This window comes from Canis lupus, chromosome 9, assembly GCF_003254725.2.
Source record: "Canis lupus dingo isolate Sandy chromosome 9, ASM325472v2, whole genome shotgun sequence".
Lineage (NCBI taxonomy): Eukaryota > Metazoa > Chordata > Mammalia > Carnivora > Canidae > Canis > Canis lupus.
Genome location: NC_064251.1, coordinates 53339706 through 53363027, shown reverse-complemented (window position 1 = coordinate 53363027; position 23322 = coordinate 53339706).

Sequence of the window (23322 nt, the reverse complement as noted above, 5' to 3'; positions counted from 1 at the left end):
CTTTTTGTGGCTGTGTCATTCGATGAATCCATTGTGTGGCTCCACTACATCGTATCCACCATCTGCTGGGGCTTCCACCTGTTGGCCGCTGTGAACCTGCTGTGTGAACATGTATCAGTGGACTTGTTTCGGGATCTGCTTTCAATTCCTTTGGATCTGCACCTAGGAGTGGAATTGCTGGGTCCTACAGTAATTCGGTGTTTAGATTTCTAAGGACCCAGCAGCCCCGCCACCTACTCCTGCCCGGGTGGAACGAGGACAGAAGCTTCTGTCATCACATCCCCAGAGTCACACAGATCTGGGTCCCACCACTTACCGGCGTGAAGCCCTGAGCTCTTTCTTCAGCTCTGTTGGGCCTCAGTCTGACCCCCTGTGAAATGGGAATTATAAGGGAACTTACCTCTCAGGAAAGTGGGGAGTATGTCAGATTCTTTGACCAGGGCTTGGTCCACACGTCTCCGTAAATGGTCATGGTGCGCAGATGCTTGTGTCCATAACTTCGGCTGACTTGAAGAATGATGTTGCTGGGAGACCTTTGGGGCCGTGAGGACTCAGAGGCCTCCTTTTCCTAGTGGCCTTGACCCTGCTGTGAGAGCACGTCCCTCCTCTGCTGACTCCAGGGATCCATTCAGGCATGAGCTGCCCACACTCTCAGCCCGCCCAGCCCAGGCAGCTGCCAAGAGAGGCAGCTAAGTTTGGGGGTGGCTTAATTAATGGACCCCACAGACCCTGAGGCCACAGAAAGGATCAGAGTAGGGTCATACCTCAACTGGTTCTTGACTCCCAAGGACAGCACCATGTGCGGCATCTGGGAGCCAGGGCTCCGGAGTCCAGGGGATGGCGATTAGCCCCAAGGCGATCTAGGACCTCAGAGTCTCTGACTCCTCCTCTCCAAACTGGGACGGTAATGGGACTGCTTCACAGCGTTCCGAAGGCTCAGAGCTCACTACATTCACATCTAACCACCAGCCTGCTGACCAGCCAGAGCAAGCTCCCGTTTACCAGGGGGTTTAATCGGTTATTAGTAGGCTGCTGGCATCATTAACGATAAAGAAAAGCAAGAGGGACAGTTATGTTAATAGGCCTTGAAGAGGAAATTTAGTTGTGCCAGGAGGCAGAGGCCTGGAACCTTCTAGCCACGTGACCTCAAGCAAGTCTTTATCCCTCTAGGGTCTCAGGGTCCCCATCCATAAAATGGGAGGGAAGGACCCTGAGGAGGTTTCCAAGGTCCCCTCCAGCGCAGACATGTGAAGATCCTAGGAGTGGCCCCCATGGACTGTCGGGTGCCTCCAAATCCTGGAGGGGCAGCTGACCCACCACCCTGCAGGCTGTGACCAGCCCCAGTCAGACCCTCACCCATCCTCCCCACCAGAGACAGTGCTCCTTCCCAGAGAAGGGTCCAAACAGCTCTCCCGCCACTTGTCCCCCACTGATGGGGGAGTAGGCTTTGTGGAGAGGCTTTTAAACCTCCCTGGTTGCAGCGAGTATTGATTAGCTTTGTTCTTTAATGGGATTCTTCTATGCTGTCTGCCTCCCCTCGCCCAGCCCCCATCACTCTGGGCCAGGACTGCTTCAGGCCTGCTTCCCAGCCCTCCTCTCTGAAGATGCTCCTCACAAACAAGCCAGGCTGCTATCTGTGGGGGGCTGGGGCTCTGAGCCCCCTGCCTGTCACGGGAGATAGCTGAGGGCTGAGCTCCCCATTCCTGAGGCTGCTGGCCATTTTGGGGACAAGTCCTTGGGGCCTCTCTCCTTCCTTCCCTCCAGGGTCCTGGGGAGTGTAGGCCCTCCAGTGGGGGTGGCCTTGCCCCACCACTGAGCCTTCCTTCCCTGATGTTACCAAAGAACCCCCCAGAATTTATTTCTAAACGTTCCACCCCAGCTTCGGGTAATGATGGTGGTTTGGGAGCCGTCTGTTGCTATGGATTCAAACTCTCGGCAATTTGGTGCCTTTCGTTGGCCGCCTGCCTTGGGTTCTCTGACTTCCTTTACAATCAAGTCAATAAAAATGTCACCTCACCCTCCTCTTTTTAGCATTTATGTTTCAGATCAATGTGAGGCCCAAAGCCCGTCGATTGCCCTCCAATGAGTTGCAAAAAAAGTGCAGTACTAGAAAGGGCTGGTTCTGAGATGGATGCAGGGAAGTCACTGTTAAAACGAGTCCCTTCTCTTTCACATAGGGCCACATCTTTTATTTATACGATTGCAATGTCTGCATCTGTTTCAGCCCCATTACCTTCCCGTCGACCTTGGGGGACTGCACATCCACCCCTTTGTACCTCGTGTCCGTTGGCCACAAGCACTTTGCGGCAGCCTCCGGTCTTTTTGCAGGTGTGTGTGCCACCTTCTGGAACCACCCCAGAGGGGGCATCTTCTCAAAAGAGATGGCTCCTGGGCAGCTGCCCAGAGCATGGCACACAAACGAAGCTGAAATTGCCCATTCCTGGCCAGTCTAGGATGCGAACCTGCTTTTGCTGGGGACGTGTAATACTCCTGACGGCCGATCGATATGCAAGGTACAGTGTCAACTGCCCTCGGTTCGCACTTTCCAATAGCTCCTGCTCCGACCATCAATAAAGTGGTAAAGGCGGTCATCTCCAACCTTGTACTAGGCCTAGAGCTGCTTCTGCAGTGGCCTGCACACCCTCTACGTCTGGGAAGGGGACACAGCTGTCTGCAGGCTGGATTTAGGCACCCATGAGAGGGACACTGTGACAAGGGTCTCTAACATGCAGGCTGGAGACAGAGGACCCCCCCATTAACATCCTCCAGGTGATGTTACAATGGGGATAAAAGAAATGACCATCCAGGCTTTGAAAACAGAGAGAAGGCATCCTGAGGACACTGCAAAGGGGACAGAGCGCAGTCAGAGGAAAGGTCAGGCTTTTATGTTTCTGAATCGTTTATAATCTAGGAAGCAACAGAGCATAATGGCAAAGAGCACAGACTTTGGAGCTGGACAGGCCTGAATTTCAGGCCCGGGTCCTCTCCTTAGCTGTGTGATTTGGGGCAAGTGATGCAACGTTTCTGAGCCATTGGTTTCCTTATGTGTAAGTTGGGAATAATAATAGAGCCTGATTGATGGGGCTGGTGGGGGTGAAATGGAATGATACAGGCAGAGCCTGGGCCAAAGGATACACTTGATCCTTTTTAGCTGGTGTTATTCCTATGCAAAATGTCTGACTCTTTTAAGCACTTTCGTGTACTAGAACTCTTTGGATCCTCAGTAATGGGATGACCAGCCAGTCATCAAAATAGTTTCTGGAAGAATCCTTGCAAATTTGAGAATGTGATGGGTGTCGGTGCCTGGCCTGAGAGGGGGCTCTCTCTTGGGGGAGTGGCGTGGTGAGGGGCTCATGATTAGAAATGCTAGGGCAGGGGCACCTGGGTGGCTCAGTGGTTGAGTGTCTGCCTTTGGTTCAGGGTGTGATCCTGGGGTTCTGGGATTGAGTGTCGCATCGGGCTCCCCTCGGGGGGCCTGCTTCTCCCTCTGCATATGTCCCTGCCTCTCTCTGTGTGTCTCTTGTAAATAAAATCTTTATTATTTTTTTTTAAAGATCCGGGATGACGCCCAGAGCCCAAGACAGATGCTCAACCGCTGAGCCACACAGGTGTCCCAAATAAAATCTTTAAAAAAAAAGAAAGAAAGAAAGAAATGCTAGGGCAGATGACAAGGGAGTCCTTGCTGGGGGCCACCTGAAGGAGACAGACCATGCACAGCTGTGTCTCTGGCTTCTCACATGCTCTGTTTCTTCTCTCACTTCTTCTTCTTCTTCTTCTTCTTCTTCTTCTTCTTCTTCTTCTTCTTCTTTGGCAAAATTCATAACATATATTAGCCATTTTTTTAAATATATTTTTTTATTTATTTATGATAGTCATACAGAGAGAGAGAGAGGCAGAGACACAGGCAGAGGGAGAAGCAGGCTCCATGCACCGGGAGCCCGACGTGGGATTCGATCCCGGGTCTCCAGGATCGCGCCCTGGGCCAAAGGCAGGCACCAAACCGCTGCGCCACCCAGGGATCCCTATATTAGCCATTTTAATGTCAACAATTCAGGGGCATTTAGCACATTCACAGTACAACCACTACCCCTATCTGGTTCCCAAACATCAACCCAAAGTAAAACCCCATACCCATTAGCAATCAGCCCTGTTCCTTCTCCCCTAGCCTCTGACAACTATCACCTGCCTTGTCTCTAGGGATGCACCTATTATGCACACTTTTTTGAAGAATTTTTTCTTTATTAGAGAGAGAGAGAGAGAGCAAACCAGCATGAGGGGCAAAGGGAGAGGGAGAAGCAGGCTCTCCCACTGAGCAGGGAACCTGACGTGGGACTCCATCCCAGGACCCTGGGATCATGACCTGAGCTGAAGGCAGATGCTTCACCGACGGAGCCCCCCAGGCATCCCTCTGCACACTTTATATAAATGGAATATCATACAATATGTGGCCTCCAGACTCTTGCACTCGGCATAATGATTTCGAGATTCATCCAGGTGTCAGGTGTCAGTGATCCATTTCTTTTTCAAGGCTGGATAATATTCCATGGTACAGACCTAACACATTTTGTTTACCTATTACTTGATAGACAGTTGGTTTGCTTCCACTTTTTGGTGGTTGTGAATCATGCTGCTGTGAACGTGGGCGTGCACCCCACATACTCTTAATTGTACTACACTCAGATGTGTTCCCAAACCTGTCACTTCTCTCTTCCTGCCTCTGGGTCTCTGTATGTGCCTGTCTATCCCCAGGGCCCTCTATCCCCTCTGTTAACTCCTACCCAGACTTCAGGGATCGGCTTCATGCCACTTCCTCCAGGAAGCCTCCTTGCTGTGCGTGGACAGAGTGGCGTTCCCCTTCCTCGGGGGCTCCCGGCATCTCCCAGCAAGCCCTTCTGTGGTGGTTGTGGCTGCTCGTGCATCCGTCTTCCCTGAGGGGGATGTGGCTGTGATTGTTGTCACTACCAGTGCACCCACAGAACCTAGCCAAGGACTGGGTATCTGGTAGGTACTCCAAAATGTTTGTTGGATGAATGCATGACCATCATCTCTTCAACTGCCGGGTCTTTGTGGCAGCCTTGTGGATTTTCTGACCTGACTGAGAACAATCGCCTGATTGCAGGCTGCACAGGGTTCTCCTGGGGGAGGGGAACAGCCACCTCCAGTTAATATTCCCAGTGGCTAAAGGCCCCTTGGGAGACTTGTTGATTAAAAATGCAGTATGAAAATGGGAGCAAAGCTGCCACTAAAAATGATTAATTAGAGTCCTGCTCATTATTCTATTTGGAATGATGCTATTAATATTAATGACCCTTAAAAATACTTCACATACAAGCACTTACTCTTTATTTCTGCACTTCCTACAGGGTGGGCCCGTTCCTTACCCCAGCTCTCCAAAGCTTGGACTCTTCCCAGAATCGGTCCCTCTGGAGGGCACGTGGCCAGAGTTTTTGCCACCCGCTTATTCAGGGACCGTCACCACTGTCTTCCTGACCTCCAGCCACATGGGCTGGGCAGCTCAGAAAAGGCTGTCCTCTCTCACTCCAGCCAGGAAGCAGAGCATGTGTGCCTCTTTTAACAGTTTTATTTTGTAGCTGAACGTCATGGTGGTTTCTGGGAAGAGGAGGCCAATATCCGACCCTGGGGGGCAGGGCTAAGCTTTCCCTAATAAGATGGCAGCAGGGATGACAGAGATAGAAGGGGCCGCTTCATTAGGGAAACTGAAAGTCATTCCCGGGAGGGCAGAGTGAAAAGCCAGGGGGCAGCCTCCCCAGGAGCCGGCAGCTCCATGGCAGCTCCAGCAGGGTGAAAGCTCCAATTAAAAATATTAACCCCGCCACCAGGGCTTGGGACGCAGGGCCTGGTCACGGCGTGAGCTGTGTTCTCTGAGGAAGATTCCAGGGGACATCCCGCAAGCAATCAGGAGAGGAAGTGACAAGAACTTGACCATGCTCTGTTGTTTTGTCTGTCCTGATAGAGCAAAAATCATTGGCATGTGCTCTGTGCCTGTTTCCTACCCTTGTGGCATTATGATCATCCATCTGCCACTCTGGGTCTCCTACCGCTGAGACCAAAGGCGATGGCATGGACTCAGCTGAAAACTCTGGCTGGCAGGGACCCTGTCCCCTGTGCTCCCTGGTGTCCAGCACAGAGCCTGCGCATAGATGTGCTTTCAAAATACTCAATGAATGATCCTGATGACATTATCACTGGGTCATTTATCCCCGGTGCACCATAAGCAACTCTCGATTGTCTCTGCACAATCAGGAGAGACAGAGAACATTTAAATGCCTCTACTTGTCTTAGGAATAGCTTTCTTTCTTTCTTTTTAAGATTTATTTATTTATTAGCAAAAGAGAGAGGGTAAGCAAGCACAGCAGAAAGAGCAGAGGGAGAGGGAGAGAGAATCTCAAGCAGACTCCACACTGAGCGTGAAGCCCGATGCGGGGCTCAATCCCATGACCCTGAGATCACGGACCTGAGCCAAAACCAAGAGTCAGATGCTTAGCGGACTAAGCCGCCCAGGTGCCGGAGTGGCTTTCTTGAGCTTGCCTTTACTAATAAATATATTTATGTCAGGAATTTAGCAGAAATTTTCTTCTCTGGGTTCAAGATGGGTTAACCACTTTTTTAAAAATACAAGTGACATTTTTTGGGCACTGGGGACAGACCTGGGCCTGCTCTGAGGGCTTCCGTTCAGAAGATAGCTTAGCCCTCAGACACATAGTATGAGCGCAGCCTCACTCCACGGCTAGTTGAGCGCCTAACCACTATGTCCCAAAGAATAGACAGTCTGCTCTGCTCCCCGACATGCACACACACACACACACACACACACACACACACGCGCAGCATCAGGCCATATTTAGCAATTGGCTAATATAAAAAGATTTTACAAAGCATCGAATGTTAAAAGAATCCCTCACTTTACCTAAAAGTCACATTGCTCACTTTGTGACCTTGATCAGGAAACTGAGGCTCAGAGAGGTTGAGTAAGCTCCTGAGGTCACAGAGCTAGAAACCAGCAGACTGCAGGATATGGTGTTTGCTTACATGCAAATGTATTCGAAACCTAGGCTAACAGCATCTTTTTCTGATATGCTATCACGTGATCTGCTCCCAGCCCTTCCGCGGAAGCAGGCTGGCGCTCCTTCCACCTCCGAGCTCCCGGCAGCCACCCTGTAGCCTGTGGCAGTGTAGTGCTTGCAAGCACAGCCCAGAATGCTCCTCACCTTGCCAGCTTGCTGCAATCTCTCTAGCGATCAGGCTGGTCTTCCCCAGCTCCCTACTTGTGCCTTCAGTTAAAGTCCTCTTTAATTAAACAGCAGCTCTCCCTGGAAAGCAATTGAATTATCTAATTATGCGCTCCTAACCTGATTGCTATCGCTGACGCGGGACTTGGCGACTCAGGTGTTGATGGGGCTCTACAGGAGCCAGCACTGGTGACGGATGTGACCCCCCGCCCACTTCCCTCCCCCGCCCCAGCCCACCTGCTTCCTCAGGGTCAGTGCATGCCCCAGCAGACACTGTCCTAAAGACTGACCAGTCCCGAGCCCAAGGCTGCACCTGCTGGAGCCTTGGCCACCACTGAACTGTCCTGAGTGGCTCCTTCTCCACTTGTCAGTGGCTGTGAAGGATGGGTGGGGGTAGCACAGCTCCTGGAGTCCCCCGCCACTGACTTGTACTGGGCCCTTCGGACTGCTCTGCGGCACCTACAATATTTGGCTCCAGGACCTGCTGGTTCATTTTGTGCGCTCATCTTGTCGCTCTCTGGCGGGCATCTCCTGTGTGCAGGCATGCTGCCAGGACCTGGGCATGGCAGCTGAAACCTGCTGTCCCCTGAATACAGTCCCGGCGAGACCTTCCCACCCAAGCCACTGTCGGGGGTGGGTGGGGGGTGGGCACTGCCTGATTCACCCCTCCCTCCACTCAGATCTTCACTCGGAGGAGGGTTCGGGACATATTTGGGAAAATCAATCATAACTATTAGGGTACAATTCTGCTATTGTGTGCACACATAGCAATAATAACTGCATTGTTGAATGGGCCTCCTATATTCTAGCAAGCACTGGCTTCTTTTAAATTAAGCGCAATTGTTTTCTGTTTTTCTACTTTTTAATCTGAAAAAATTTCCAACCTCTGCAAAAATAGCAACCTCCCTATACCCTTCGCCTAGACTCACCAGTTGTTGGCTCTTTGCCACAGGTGCTTTATTCCCCCACCCCCACCCCACCCCCGCCACCCCATATCCCTGGTGTTATTGGTGATGTTTTGCTGAATCATTTAAGAGTAAGTTTGTGGACATCATGCCCTTCAGCACCAATTACTTACAGTTTGTCTCCTAAGAATAGAGACATTTTGTCTCCTTTTTCCATATGTTTTTAAAATGTACCGAGGTGAAATTCGTGTAACGTAAAATTGACCGTTTCAAAGTGAACAATCTCGGGGCATGGAGCACATCCACAGTGTTAGGCAGCCCCTGCCTCTGTCAAGTCCGGAACACTTCCAGCAGCCCAACATCAAACCCATTACCATTAGGCGATTGCTCCCAGTCCCAAAATACCCGCCTTCATTCCGAGGGTCGCTACATTTCAGGGCCTCAGGATGGTGATCGGGTTCAGGAATTTCACACCGATGGAATACTACCAGCCGGTACACGACCCATGTGCACACTCTGCTAATTTCCCCAGTGCTGTTCTTTCCGGTAATTTCCCTTTTTCCCCTTGATGCAGGATCCAGTCCAACAGCCCACACTGTGTCAGGTTGTTTGGCCTCATCTTTAGCCCTTTAGACCAGTTGCTCAGCCCTTAAAAAATTATGTATACATATATTATTGTTTTTTTAACGTTGGAAAATTTTCAGATTTACAGAAAAGTTGCAAAGACCATGCAGAGAGCTCTCCACACCCATCACCTAGTTTCCCCTAGTGTTATCATCTCCTACAACCATTATATATTTGTCAAAGCCCAGAAGTCAGCACTCTTCATGGATTTCACCTGTTTTTCCACTGTTGTCCTTTTTCTGCTCTGGGATCTGGCTTTGCATTAAGCTGCAGCCGTTTTGCCTTTCACAAGGCTGACGAGGCTGACAGTTCTTTGCACGTGTCGTTTTAATCTCCTCAGTGACTCTAGGATGGAGGTACATTATCAGGGTTCCAGAGAGGAGAGGAGATGGGGATCAGAGGTGAGGTGACTCACCCAAGACCACTCAGGAAATGAGGAGGCAGGACTCAAACCCCATCACTCTGGCTCCGAAGCCTACTCTTCGGCATCTGCACCAGGAATGCCACTTGCACACTCTCACACACACACACACAAACACACACAGCTTTATGACATAGTCAGCACTTGGCTCGTATAAAAAAGTGTTCACAAAACATCAAATGGTAAAACCATGGCTCATTTTGTACAACAGGTACATTCCTGAAAAGTTAACTGTGGCTCTCTGGAAGGATTTACTAGAAAGTAGGCATGTATGGACTGCTTCCTGAGTGCGACGTGCTTGCATAAGTTTCTTTACCGGATCAGCAAGCAACCTTTGGTGGGATGTGTTTTTGCGCCCATTTTAGAGATGTAAAAATTGAGTGCAGAGAGGAGAATTGACTCGTTCCAGGTCTAAGAGCCAGGTATTAGCTAACCCAGCTCCTTGAACTCAGCTTTTTGCCCCTTTCCTCGGAGTGTCCTTAACCCCCGGGCTCAAAACGACCCGCTTTGGGGTCTAGGGGCCCCCACTGTCCTCCTGCACCCTGGACCAGCGGCAGCCACAAGCTCTGGGTTTGATGGCCAGAGAGGCTCCAGGGTCTGGCCAAGCGAGGCTCCTCGCCACTCTGCTTTGGGGCTCCCGCGCCCCTGGAAGCCAGTTCAGCTGCTGGGGGCAGCCGGTGCCATTCCTCACTCACACGGGATATGCTAATCTGGGGCTCCTCTTTAATAACGGGTCCAGCTGGTAGGAGCTTTTATTTCAGCAAAGTGTGAATGCTGTTGCCATGGAATGCAGCCTTATACCCAGGGAGCAGGAATTACCGGGAGGAGAAGCCGCTCTGGGTTGTCTTTCCCTCTCTCCAAGTTTCACTTCCCTCTGTGTGTTTCACCACCGATTTTCATTTTCGTCTGCATGGAAAACTGGCACACGAATGACGTTTGAGTCAAGGCGCTCAGCACTTTCTCTTCCCCACTCTCCATATGTTTACAAGCTACCCCTTCTGGGGCTGGGACAGGAGGAGGGAACGAAATGGTTCTTTTTTTCCCACCATGCGTGAAAATAGCATCCGAGGGGAGAGTGGGACACGATTGGTCCAATGCAGCCAACGTCAAGTCCTCATTCCCAATAGGACGGCGATCCCCCAACTGCTTCTCCACCACTCTTGGCTCCTGTTTAAACTTGATTTGAAAGTCTCTTATGAGAAAGACAGGCTGGGAAGCCTTGGTCATGTTTGGCTCGGTGTGTACGCACACGGTGAGCACCCCTCTCCTGCCACACCGTCCTCGGTGGCTGGGAGCACCCCCTTCAGAGTCAGCAGTCCACTCCCCACCACCTGGGTGATCTTGGACCAGTGACTTAACTGCTCTGAACCTCAGTTTCCTCATTTGTAAACAAGGGGGAGAGAATGGTTACAGCACATTGCCGGGGGTATAAAGGTGATGGTTAGAGCACACACGGCCCCACACAAGCCAGCTGCTTGGTTGGGATTTGGTAACAGTATTGCCTTTTCTTTCTAGTATCACTACTTCCTTCTTTCCTTCCTTCCTTCCTTCCTTCCTTCCTTCCTTCCTTCCTTCCTTCCTTCCTTCCTTCTTTCCTTCCTTCCTTCCAAGGGGGTGGGGGTGTGAGGGCAGGAAGGCACGGGAGGAAATGAAAGACTAAAATGAGACATGAGTGGTCCCTGACGTCAACTTCTTTGCAGCCTCGTCGAGGTGGGAGCCATATGTCCAAATAGCTATAGTGCAAGTCAGACCGTGATCATGTACTCACAGCCTGTGTGTGCTGAGCGCTCATGATGCGTTACACACCGCTCTGGAGTGTACTTGTGCGTGCTTCTTCTGATCTTCGGATGAAGAGGCTGAGGTTCAGCTAACGTGTCCAAAGTCGTGTACTGAGGGTGGGGCTGGGACCCCAAGCCGCGAGTCTGGAGGCATGAGCTCCATCACCACACTGTGTCATCTCCCCATGAGAGTGGCCCAGGGGCCTCGGGTCAAGGGCTGGGCTGAGTTCTCCTAGGATGAGAGTGGAGGACGGCTTCTCAGGGAAGAGAGCCTCCGAAGCCATGCAGGGCTTCCTGAGACCCACAGAGGAAGGGGTCCCAGCCAGAGGCTCAAATCTGCTCAAATCCATTTGAGCACCTGCATTTTTTTTAAAGATTTTATTTATTTATTCATAAGAGACAGAGAGAGAGAGGCAGAGACACAGGCAGAGGGAGAAGCAGGCTCCATGCAGGGATCCTAGGTCTCCAGGATCACGCCCTGGGCTGAAGGCGGCACTAAACCGCTGAGCCAGCCAGGCTGCCCAGCACCTGCATCTTTGTTCCCACATCTGTGGAAGGCAGATGTGGGCAGGGGCCACTCCCACCCAGCATGTTTGGGAAATAGCCTGTCCCCCACGGACTGAGGCAGGAGGGGGCAGGTAGGTGGGGCGCCATGAAGGGATCGGGAAGGCAAGCTGGGCTGGTCTTGAAGTATCCCTTTTGAACCTGATTTTCTAGGCTGAGAGCTGAGTGTGGCCAGGGATGGAACCGAAGGTAGAAGGAAGGGGCCTGGGGATGACAGGATCAAAGACAGATGACAGGAAGTAAGCCGTTGGCTGGGGAACCCGTATGGATCATCCATGTCTTCCCTGGAGGCATCCTTTCCACTTCCCCAACTTAAAAACTCGCTGGGGTCACACGGAGGAACATATTTCTTAGGTGTTCATAGGGTCCCAGGTCACGGATGTCCAATGATCAGATGCTGCCTAGTGGTGTCAATACCTCATTTTGCACTCCTGAAATCATGAGGGATGTCTGGAATCATGATGGAGATCAGAACCCAGGGTGGCTTGGCGGGCAGCCCATGGGGCCGTGTGTGGCCATGTCCTGTCTTCCTGTGGCAGGAGTTTTTGGTGCCCCTTGATCCACCTTGGGGATTCCAGACAGGGTGGGAGTGCCCAGGTGGGCCTTTTGAGGCATAGCAACGCCAAGGGATGCACACAGAGATCCATACGCTTTGTTATCGGAGTGACATCAAAGTCAACAGGTGACACACGGGAAGAGCTGACAGTGGAGACAATTTTGTTCGGGGGAGAGGATGAGAGAGGGAGAGAGGAAATGAGCACTGTGCCAGCAAGAGCAGGAAGGAAATTTGATTTTAATATTCCAATTAGCAGCTATACTGACCCTATTAATCCCCTAATTACTCGGCTTTACCTGTGCACACAGGAGTGATTTAGAATCAACACCCTCTTTGTCTTCCTTGCTGGTCCGTTCTTTCAGGTAGCAAACGCTGATTGAGCACCTACTATGGCTTAGACACTGGGAAGTCCACGTTGACCAGATGGTCCCAGCTGGCCCAGCAGAGCTTATAATCCAGGAGGTTGTGGGGAAGGGGCAAGAGGAACCAGGCAATCACAATACACTGTGGGAACCTCCTTGTGAGCAAAAGCCTGGGATCCACTGGGGGCTGCCAGGTCCTGGGTCCCCCGTCAGAGGCCCCCTATCTGCCTCCTGACCCATCTGAGTTTTTTTTTTAAGATTTTATTTATTTATTAGAGACACAGAGAGAGAGAGAGACAGAGAGACAGAGAGAGAGAGAGGCAGAGACACTGGTACACAGGCAGAGGGAGAAGCAGGCTCCATGCAGGGAGCCTGACGTGGGACTCGATCCTGGGTCTCCAGGATCATGGCCTAGGCTGAAGGCGGCGCTAAACCGCTGAGCCATCCGGGCTGCCCTCATCTGAGTTTTATGACCATAGGACTCTATGGGTTGCTTGCTCCCCCAGGCAAGGCACACGGATCGGCCTCCGTGGGTACTTGGAAGAGCTGTCACCACTTTTGAACATCTACGAGCCCAGCCCTGGGCATCAGCAGCCGTTTGATGCTATGGGGTTGCATCTCTGATCTCCTTTTTGTAGATGAAGGGATGTTTTTCGTTTCTCATGGGGGCCTTATGAGTGGCGGAGTGGGGATCTGAGCCTGCTCTCTCTCATGGATGGTCCCAGGGTCCGTTCTCCCCACCCAACACCTCTTTCCAGCAGCACCTGCTGCCTCCCGACAGCCAGAGAGGCAGGTGGAGGCTTCGGAGGAGGGGCAGGTGGGAGGGAGGGAGGAGGGAGATGGCAGTCAGGAGTCACGAATATCTAACATCTTGTGATGCTGAAACTCAAGAGCCCCCTGACTCAGCAGGATATTAATAACCTCTGCTGGTCCTTGGAGGGCGGCTCTGCCAGGGAGGCGAACAGCAGGGCTGTATCCGCCCCCTGCCGCCAGTGGCAGCTCACACACCACCCGTACTCACCTGTCTGTCTCCCCACGCCAGGCGGGGAACCTCCGAGAGCAGAAGCTGGTCTGTATCTCCAGCCCCAGCACAGAGCTCAGCACCCAGTAGGAACTCAATCAACAACTGTGAAGTGGGTGGACAGATGGATGGATAAACAGATTGACCCTAAAATCTCCCAGCAACATCACTGCTATTTCCTCTCCCTCCGAATCATCTATGTAATTGCTCATAGTATGTCCTCAGTAAACGCAGGTTGCTGAGGTCAGGTTTCACATCTTCCTCAAGGAGCAGCGTTTCCCAAGTACCTGTTTGCGTCGGGTACAATTCTGGGCTGTCCACACGGTGGATGGAGACTCATCCCCACCCTCTAGATCGGGGAGACAAGGTGAGGCCTACTATGCTACTATGTGTAGCTCCCAGACATCACAAATCCATCACCAGAGAGCCAGACTCCTTAATCTCAGCCCTGTGTCTTGATAAGCTGGGGTCCCACTCAACACAGCCCTCTGGGTCATTCAGCAAGCTGGGGCCCTGAGGGGTGCCTGGGGATGGGGTCTTCCGGAAGCCACCCATGGGGACTCTGTGGGACAGCAGAAGACCGCACGACTGACCTCTGGGCTCTGGTGGGGGTAGTGTGTGTTTGTGTGTGTGTGTGCAACCAGCAGGGATCATTAGAATAGTTCCCAACCTGCAGGCCCCCAGTGCTGACCAGTGAAAGCAGGTGCCAGGTGAGTGCAGGGGTGAGGCCTGGAGGCCCTGCTGCTGGGCCAGGCACTAGCCTGGGTAGCTGCTGGGCCCTGAGGGTTGCCAGGGAGTGGGTGTTGCAGGGGCTCTGGGCAGTACCTCCACAAACCAGGGAATGCATGAAGCATTTCATCAAATGGGAGAAACGATCCTTGAAAAGAGCAGGGGAAGGGCAGTGGCCCTGCCTGTGGACACCTCAGGCTACGAGGCTTTTTCTGGAAGCAGCCCTGTCACATTTGGCTAAGGAGTTGCAGTCTCGCTCTTGGGTGCCTGAGACCCCGAAGGCACATAGTGGTTGCTCAGGATGTGTCGGACCTCAGGCCTGTGGCTCTGTGTCCCCCACCCTGCCCTGAGGCCACAGCACTCACAGCTCGCCTGGAGCTCGCATGGGTCTCACCTGTGCTCTGTGTGTGGCGTGTAAATGCCGGGCTCCTGGCAAGCGTGTTCTAGACACAGTTGCTGCTCTCCTTGGGGAGTTGTCATTCTGTTGATCGTTTGGGGAGACACTTGTACTGGGTGATCACAGACTGTGGCATTGGTATGGGACCTGCCAGGCCAGCAGTTCATCAGAAAATGCTGGCACTGGAAGGACCCCCTCGCTTGCAACCATGAGGGTCCTGAGGCCCAGTGAGGGAGTGCAAGACTCAGCCAGTGTCCCAAAGCTCACAGGGGACATACTTGGGGCGAGGAGCTCCAAGGCAGGGAGGTGGGGGGTCAAGGGCACTGGCTCTGGGGTCAGGAGGGTCTGGGGCTGAGTCCTGGTGTAGGACGCGGAGCAAGCTGTGTCACTCACTCTCTGAGCCTCAGTACTTCCCTTGGGGTCTGGCACGCAGTCTGTTGTCAGTTGATCAAGATTTCTTTAGACAAACCCCAGGAGTCTCTCCAGAACTCTGCTGTCCAAAGCAGCTGCAGCCACACAGTAAGGGCTGACAGGTGAGCATGGGGGATCTGGGGATCTCAGGGAGGCAGAGTTTGGAAGAGAAAGGGTCTCTTCCCAGCCTCAGGGTGGTTGGTGATTTGATCTGGCCTCCTGGGGAACAGTTCATTTTCATAGGGGAGGACAGGGCACCATTCCCTAGGGGACCCAAAATGACACTCCCTGGGGCTTCTGAGATCCCCTGGTTTGGGTGATCACACTGGGGGTGGTCTTTGCAGCCCTCTGAGCACCCCAAAGCTGTCAGTTAATTATTTAATTGTTAAATCCCCACAAAGAGCCTGAGAGGTAGGTGCTGTTATGTCTCCATTGCACGGATGGAAAAATTAGGTGCAGAGAGGTGCCCAAGGAAACAGGCAACATGTGGGGATTCTAAACCCAGGCTGTCAGGCTTGGGTGGGGGGCTGCTCGTAAACGCCAGAGGCCAGAGGCCCTCACACAGGGTCTGAAGACTGTGTCTGGTGGTGGTGGGGCATTACCACTTGCTCGGCGACCACCCCACAGGTGGGTGGCTCAGGACGCTAGGGGCCCCCACAGCAATGTCCGAAGCAGTGAAAGTAGCTGGGAGGGGTGTTTAGAGCAGTGCAGAGGGGTCCCTGATGTGGTGCTAGGCAGGGCCTGGAGAGGGGTGAGTCATGACGAGCCATATAGCTGCAGGTGCTAGAAAATTTGGATTCAGAAATTAGCAGAGTCAGGATATGAGGAAATTGGATTCAGAGCTTATGTTTTTCCAGATTAATACTACTACTACTACTACTACTACTACTAATAATAATAATAACTCCACTTCTGGGAGTCCTCCACAGGGTGGGATGCAAGAAGCCATGCCCTTCTGCCCATCAGATGTCATAAAAAGTAAAGCCCACAGTCAGGTGACCAGCCGGCTTGTCCTCCCCAGCCCTGGACACATCTGCTAGTAAGAAGGGGGAGCAGGGGTGGGACCAGAAGGTGGAAGAGTCTGGAGGACCCCGTGAAGACAAAGGCTAGTTAGGACCCCTCAGAGTAGGAGGAGCCCTACTGGGAGTGGAGGCGGCATGAGTTAAGTGTGGACATACTAGAGGTTACGGGCAACAGGCAGCAGTCAGCGGAGAGGGACAGTGTCACCTGCGAGCTGTCCCCGTCCATCAGGCCAACTGCCATTAAGTGAGACATGGAAGCCGGTTTCCAGGATCAGGGGTCAAGCTCCACGCGTGATGGGACCTGCAACTTCTTGGGAGCCCTTGTCTTGGGCTCCGGATCCCCCGAGCGGAAGAGCTTGACCAGAAATGAGGGGGAGCCAGGACTCTTCAGAAGCACAGGGGTGGGCCCATCAGAGCAGAGCCACCTCGTGCCCTTTGGGCAGGACCCAGAACAGGACCAAGCATGGAGGGAGCAGGAGTGGGGCTCCGAAGACTCGGTTTTTGTGGTTTTTATTTTTAAGATATTTATTTATTTATTTATTTAAGAGAGAGAGAAATCATGGGCAGGGGGAGAGGCAGAGGGAGAAGCAAGCTTCCTGCAGAGCAGGGAGCCCGATGCAGGCCTCCATCCCAGAACCTCGGGGTCATGACCTGAGCCGAAGGCAGACACTTCATGGACTGAGCCACCTGGGCGCCCAGGATTCAGTGTTTTGATGGCAGAGAAGTTTGTATGCCCAGTGGCCCTGCAGGTGACAACTTGATGACAAAACTGTTGCACGTTGAGTGTGGGCGATGAGGAAAGACAGAGTTGGAGGGAACGTCCTTGGGTTGATTTATTTCCCCGCACTGGAAGCCGTCTTCCAGAACTTCCAGCTGCCTTTGGTCGCAGGGGCTCTTGCTCTCGGGCGGCCCACACCCAGATGGTCTGACCAGGACGCAGCACATCAGCTTGGTGGCGACCTGAGCGGGGCTCTGGGGCCCAGGCCACTCCAGGATCCCTCGGCTCTCCGGGGAGCAGGAGGGAACCGGCCGAGGCAGCAAAGCAGGTACTTCTATAACTGGGTAATTTTGTGATCAGCACATGTCTGAGGGGAAAACCGCACCTGCTAGCTGTCCTGGAGGCTTTCTCAGTAAGAAAGAGAAAGGTTTTCCTCTAGGCGAGGAGTCCGGGGTGGGAGCAAGGAGCAGCTTCCTCCAACTACCACCACCTTTTCCGTTCAGATTGCCACTTTTATTCAACTCCTCTCTCCTGGCTGGTGTGCACCCCACCTTCAAACACCCCGCGAGCAGCCTGCACACCTGGCGATCACGGGGAGGACCCAGGCGAGGGATCCCACCTTTGAGAGTGGGCATGGTTCCTTCCTCAGCCCCCCAGTTCTCACACCCCCTGACCCTGAGAGCTGGGAGCAAGGTCCCCCACATCGGGAGAGGGATGGGTGGGGATGGGGGTGGCAGTTCAGCCTCCTGAGAGTGGATTTCGAACGGTGGTTTTCGCTAGAGGAGCTGCCCCGGCCTGGAGGAGGGCCAGGGCTGGTATCCCATACATTTCCCAGACTCACTGAACCCCGTGGTTCTCCTGACACAGAGCAGTCCCCTCTGCTGGGCCACTGGCTCCCTCGGGGCCCCGGACTTGCCTTCACCGAGGCACTCAGGGGAGGAGGGCTTGCCAGAGCCTACATTTAGGGAGCACTTACTACGACCAGAGTTAAAGATTCCTACGCGTGTCTCCAAGAATCCTCCCCAACAACCGTAGGGAGTAGGTGCTAGTATCATCCCCATCTGACAGATGACAAAACTGAGGCCAGAAGGGATGGGAGTCAAGGTCTGGGTTCCCACAGAGCCTGGGTATGATAGTTCTCCTAGCTCCTGGTTTGAACTTTCCTCCCTCCTATCCTCTGCTAGGATAGGAGTTAGGACTTGCCTCTGCTGTTGGCTTGGGTTTGTCTAGTGTTCTCTGGCAACGCTGCCAGGCTGGCACACTGTACACTGAGCCTTATACACACATATGTGCACGTACAAATGCACACACACGTGTGTGCGCATGCTCCTTCATACTTCCCCAGACTCCGCAGCCTCCCTAGCTTTACCTGACAGTATCTGGCATGCAGTAGGTGCTTAGTAAACCTTTGTGAGGTGCACAGGCAGCCTGGTTCTGGTGACATGAATAAACTGAAGGCGAGACCCAGTGGACTTGTCACCACTTGCACCCCCAGGGCCTAGTGGGGTGCCGGCATACAGTAGGTGCTCAACGGGTAACCCAAAGTCTCCTGCAGGGAGACGTTACCACCCAGCAAAGCTGGCAGGGCCAGGGTAGTTACCCGCCCCCACTGAGGGAGGGAGGCCGGTGCTCCTGGGTATCCTCCATCTCGAAGACCTGAAGGATCCCCAGAGAGTCTGGAACCCACAGGCGTGAGCAGCAGTTGGCTCTGCAGGCTGGAGACCTGCAATCAAAGGTGCTCAAGGCATCGACTGGGCTGAAATCCCGGCTTGTCTGCTGGTCCCCCAAGAACAGGGATGGGGGGTTTCACCCCTGCATCAGCCACCTCTCCCGAAGGAGCCAAGCAGCGGTGCTTGGAGGAACCAAGCTCTTCCTCCTGGGCTGGGGGTGTTCACCGGATCAGGAATGAGACATTCACACGTGGACCCCAGGATCCCAGCAGGGCTTCGAGGATGGCGGGGGGAGACCATACATCAGTGAGCCCAGCCGTGAGGCCTGAGCTCAAATACTGGCACGGCCCTAACCGAGTCACCCGGGGTAGGCTCCTCAACCTCCGTGTTCTCATCTGAACAGCAGAGAGGACAAGAGCGTCTTTCACAGGGTGGTAGGAAAGCAGTAAAGTAACGTGCTGTGCACCATGCCTGGTGTGGAATACCAGAGCCACCTTGTGTTAAGCACTTTCTAGAAGCCAAACAGGTCTCAAGCATTAGCCCATTAAATCCTTACACCAAGCCTAGGCACTGGGTACTGTTATTATGCCCATTCTCCAGAGCAGACAACTGAGGCTTGGTGAGGTGAGTCCATTACCCAAGGTCACACAACTAGGAAATGGCGAGCAGGAGTGCGAGCCCAGGGCTGCTCATTTCTGAAGCCTTGAGTCCCAACCTTTATTATAGCACATGCCCATCTAAGACCTGGAATTAACCCTTGAAGCTGACTCATCCCATTTTACAGCAGATAAAAAACCTGAGGCCCAGAGAAGGAAAGAGAGTAGCCTGATCACGGAGCTGCTGCTGCAACAGGGCCTCCGACCCCCATAGTTACTGCGCACGTTTATCCAGCGCTTACTCTGCGCCAGGTATGAAGAGCTTTACGGGCATCGCTGCACATACATTTTCCAATAACCCTCGGCAGAGAAATGCTTTTGTCAATCCCATTTTTTGTTTGGGTAAACTGAGGCAGAGAGGGGTGGTAGCTTACTCAAGGTCACCCAGCCAATCAACAGGACAGGTAGGACTCGTACCCAGAGAGTCGAACTTTAGAGCCCTGGACCAGTACCGCTGTGTCCCCGCTTCCCCGCAGAGCCCGAGCCAGCCTTGCCCAGCAGCCTGGGTCCCAGGCAGACTTACCTGCCAGGGGAATGGGGTCTGCGGGACCCCCAGGGCACGGCCACCGCCAGGCAAGGCAGGGTGCAGCCGGAGCCCCCAGCTGCGAGAGCGTTGCCTCAGCTAAACTACCCAGGGAGATGGGCACGGACCCGGGGCTGGCAGGCCCGGCCTGCCTGAAGACCATTAGCCCCCTGCCTCCACGAAGAGAAGTTTATCCAACAAAATGCAGGCGAGCACAAGATCACGTTCTGCTTTATGTGTCTCTTGTTGTAGGCAGCGCACATCTTGGGAGATGTGTGGATGAAAGGCACCATATAAAATGCAATCAATTATGAATCACCATTACTGAATTAATCACATGTATGATTAATACAGTAATAATAATTAATGGGAGTATGGTCTGGAGATTAGAGCGGGGAACTGGCAGGGAGGAGCCGGGGTGCTTCTTGAAGGCTCTGCCATCGCCTGGAGGTGTCACCTTGGGGAAGGCCCCGGGCTTGGGTCTCGGTCTCTCCCGCTCTCTGTGTACCCCTGCCTTGGTTGTGGAAATAAGGGGCCTGGGGATGCCCTGAAACCCTGGACGGTCCTGGGCTAGTTCCCAGGATCTTACTACTCACAGCTGCATCGCAACTGCTCAAGGTCAGGGGGACAAATCAAAATCTGGGTCTGGCATAACAGAGACCAGAGCGCAGGAGGCAGAGGGTGAAAGCACGATGGAGGGGGGTGGGTGTCTTGAGCTTACACTTGACTTTAATCAGTGGTGCGAGCTCATTTTATCTGTCTGTCCTTTTGTCTGTCTGCAGCAGGTTTTGCCTTGTCTCAAAAACCCCAGAGGGCCTGGACCTCATCTGCTACCTCTCATTGCAAAACTACTAGATCATTCTTTTTTTTTTTTTTTTTGCGTGTGACTTTATAATTCCTATTATTCGTCTACCCCATCCATGCATATTTCCTCATTGCAAAGGAGTCAAGCAACACAGAAGGAATATGTATATAATAAAGCATGTCATCCCCCCATCTTTCCTGTTCATACTTTGGTATCTTTATTTTATATATATCCTTAAAAAAACATAGATGGAATAAAATTAAATGCATTGTTCTGCAGATGCTTTTTGGTAGTAGGTTTGACATACACAATTCAAATTAAAGCTGCCTAGTGGAGCCAAAACCCTGCCACTGGGGAGGATGGTTGGGCTGCTGGGGGTGGGGGGGGGTGTTGTCAGCAAGGATTTTCATCTTATTGCATTTTATTTTGGTGGGGGGAGGGGAGAGTCATTAACACTTTCCTGCCCCTGGTGCTCAGCTTCATTTCATCACCAGGAAAAGGTCATTTGTCATAAGGTACCTTGATGAAGTTTTAAAATGAACATCCCTTGACCACCTGGTCCCTACACAGTCGGATCCTATTTGTTTCCCGTCTTTATAGTTCACTTGACAGGACCTGGGTCTTCTGGATGCTGCATCGGCTACTGTCGGGATCATCACAAAGGGACCCTTCCGGGGCAAATCCTCTCATTATGCAGATGGAGAAACTGAGGCTGACAGCTGGGAAGGCATGACCCCAGGCCACACATCTAGTTAGGGGCTGAGTGGAGAAAAATCCAGTATCCTGACTCAGGGCAGTGCTCTTTCTACCATCCCATCATTTCCAGGGTCTGGAAATGGGGAGACCGGAAGATAGTTTCCAGATGGGTCCCTGAAAAAGTCTATTGGCATCAGCTGGTTGGAGAGGCAGGAAGCACTGGGGAGGTGTTGTAAACATCGTTTCCAGTGGCCCAGAGCTTTGCATATGGGTCACATAAACCATCCGGGTAATAACAGGACGATGCACCCAGGGCCCCTCCACTGTGTTTAGACGAACCACAAATGAGAATCATCTTCCTCCACGTCTTGTTGGGTGTTCCTGACAGCATCCAGTGTCGGTGATGATGGAGGAGCAGGGCGTGGGGGTGACAGCAGGCTGAGGACCTACCCAGGTTATCACTCATGCTGCCTGCACAGAAGTCCCACACTGTGCCCTTCACTGCTGCCTGCAGGCCCAGTGCTTAAAAATCAAATTGCTGGGATCTGTTCACCTCTGACGAGGCTCCTCCTGCTAGATGCTTTGAGACCAGGGAGCAGGTAACCGGGGACTGGCATCTATTCGCTCTCCTAGACATCTTTTCATATGGAGCCCCTCTCCAGCGAGATGGGAGGATCTGAGAGCAAGTGTCGGAGGAGGCAATGGAAGGCCTTGTTTTGACCCCTTGGAAAAGGAAAGATTCACATGTCTCAAATGGGGAAACTGAGGCCTCAAAGCAAGCTGCACTGTGCCTCAAGTTAACCAGTGAGTCAGGCAGTGACAGAGTACCACCCGGGAAGCCAGAGAGCCCTGCCTCCCAGGCCAGAGTCCGCCTTAGCTGTGTGACCTTGGGCAATCTACTTATCATCTCTAAGCTTCATCTATAACTTGGGACTTTGCTAATAGGAGTTAAGTCATGGGTCTGTTGGGAAGAATCAGTGGCTGATACATATAAATCGGTTTGCATGAGGCCTGGCATAAAACAGGTGTTCAATAAATGTTAAATTATTGTTACTGTTATTATTATTAAAGCAGATGAGAGTCTCTAATTCTGTCTGGTTTTGTGACCACAGCTGAAACATTTGGCAGTACAGCCCTCTCCCAGTGAAAGGGGGAACCACCAGCAGGGAAGGGGTCAAGGTGGAGGTAAGAGGCGGTAAGAGGGGGGTGGGGCCCAGAGGTGCCACATCTCCTTCCTGTCCCTGACACCCTCTGTGACCTTGGACCAGTCCCTCTCCCTCTCTGTCCTCAGGCTCTTTGTTCTCGGTGCATCCAAATGGCAGGGCTGGCTGCCTGAGCCCTGCAGTGAGAACCCACCCTGGAGGAGGCCAGGAGCACCTGAAAACCACCCGTCCCCCCTGGAAGATGGAAGCAGCTCTCTGCACGGCCCTGGGAGACAGGGTGGCAGGAAGCTTCCCCAGCGTTCAAGAGCCGAGGGCGGCTGGCCCAGGGTGGCAAACTCCTTGGCCTCTGCCCGGGCCCCTGCAGGAGTCCTCCCCGCCCTCCTCCCATGCTTGCCAGGAGTGAGGGCCCTCCTGCCCCCCTACTCTGCACTCCCTCCGGAGCTGGCTTGGCTTCATCAAAAGCAGGGCCCATCAGGGTGGAGGCGGCGATGTGTCAGCTGGTATTCAGGCTCTGGTTGTGCGCTCAGATCGCTCCCCCTCCCCATCTCCCCAAATCCACCCACCCACCCTTTTACCCACTGCTTGGGGCCTTCTGGGTGGCAGCACTTCACAGAGGGAGTCAGAGCGGCAGCCTTGAGCCCTTGGCTGTTGGGGGTGGGTGGACTGACTCACTTGGCCCCCTCCCTGGTGCCGATGGGGCAGCCCCCACACCCCTGGGCGCTGGCACCCCGTCAGGCCCCGGGCTTTTGGAAAAGGAAGCTGCAGCCCCGCGGCGCCTGACCCGGGCCGCCTGAGGATGCGCTCTGCGCGCACCGACCCGCCGGCCCCCGAGCCCGGAGGAGATGCTTAGGCAGCGACCCCCCGGAGCAGGCTCGCTCCCGCGGCCGCCTGCTGGGGCCACCCTGGCCGCGGGCCCGCCGGGACGCCCCTGCTGGCGGCGCCCCTCCCCGGGCCGTGGCGCGTCCCCCGAGTCTCGCAGTATTTCCTTCCTGCACCTTTAAGAAGACCGGTGCTCCGTGGTGGGATGGTGTGTTAAAGCCACACAGAGGAA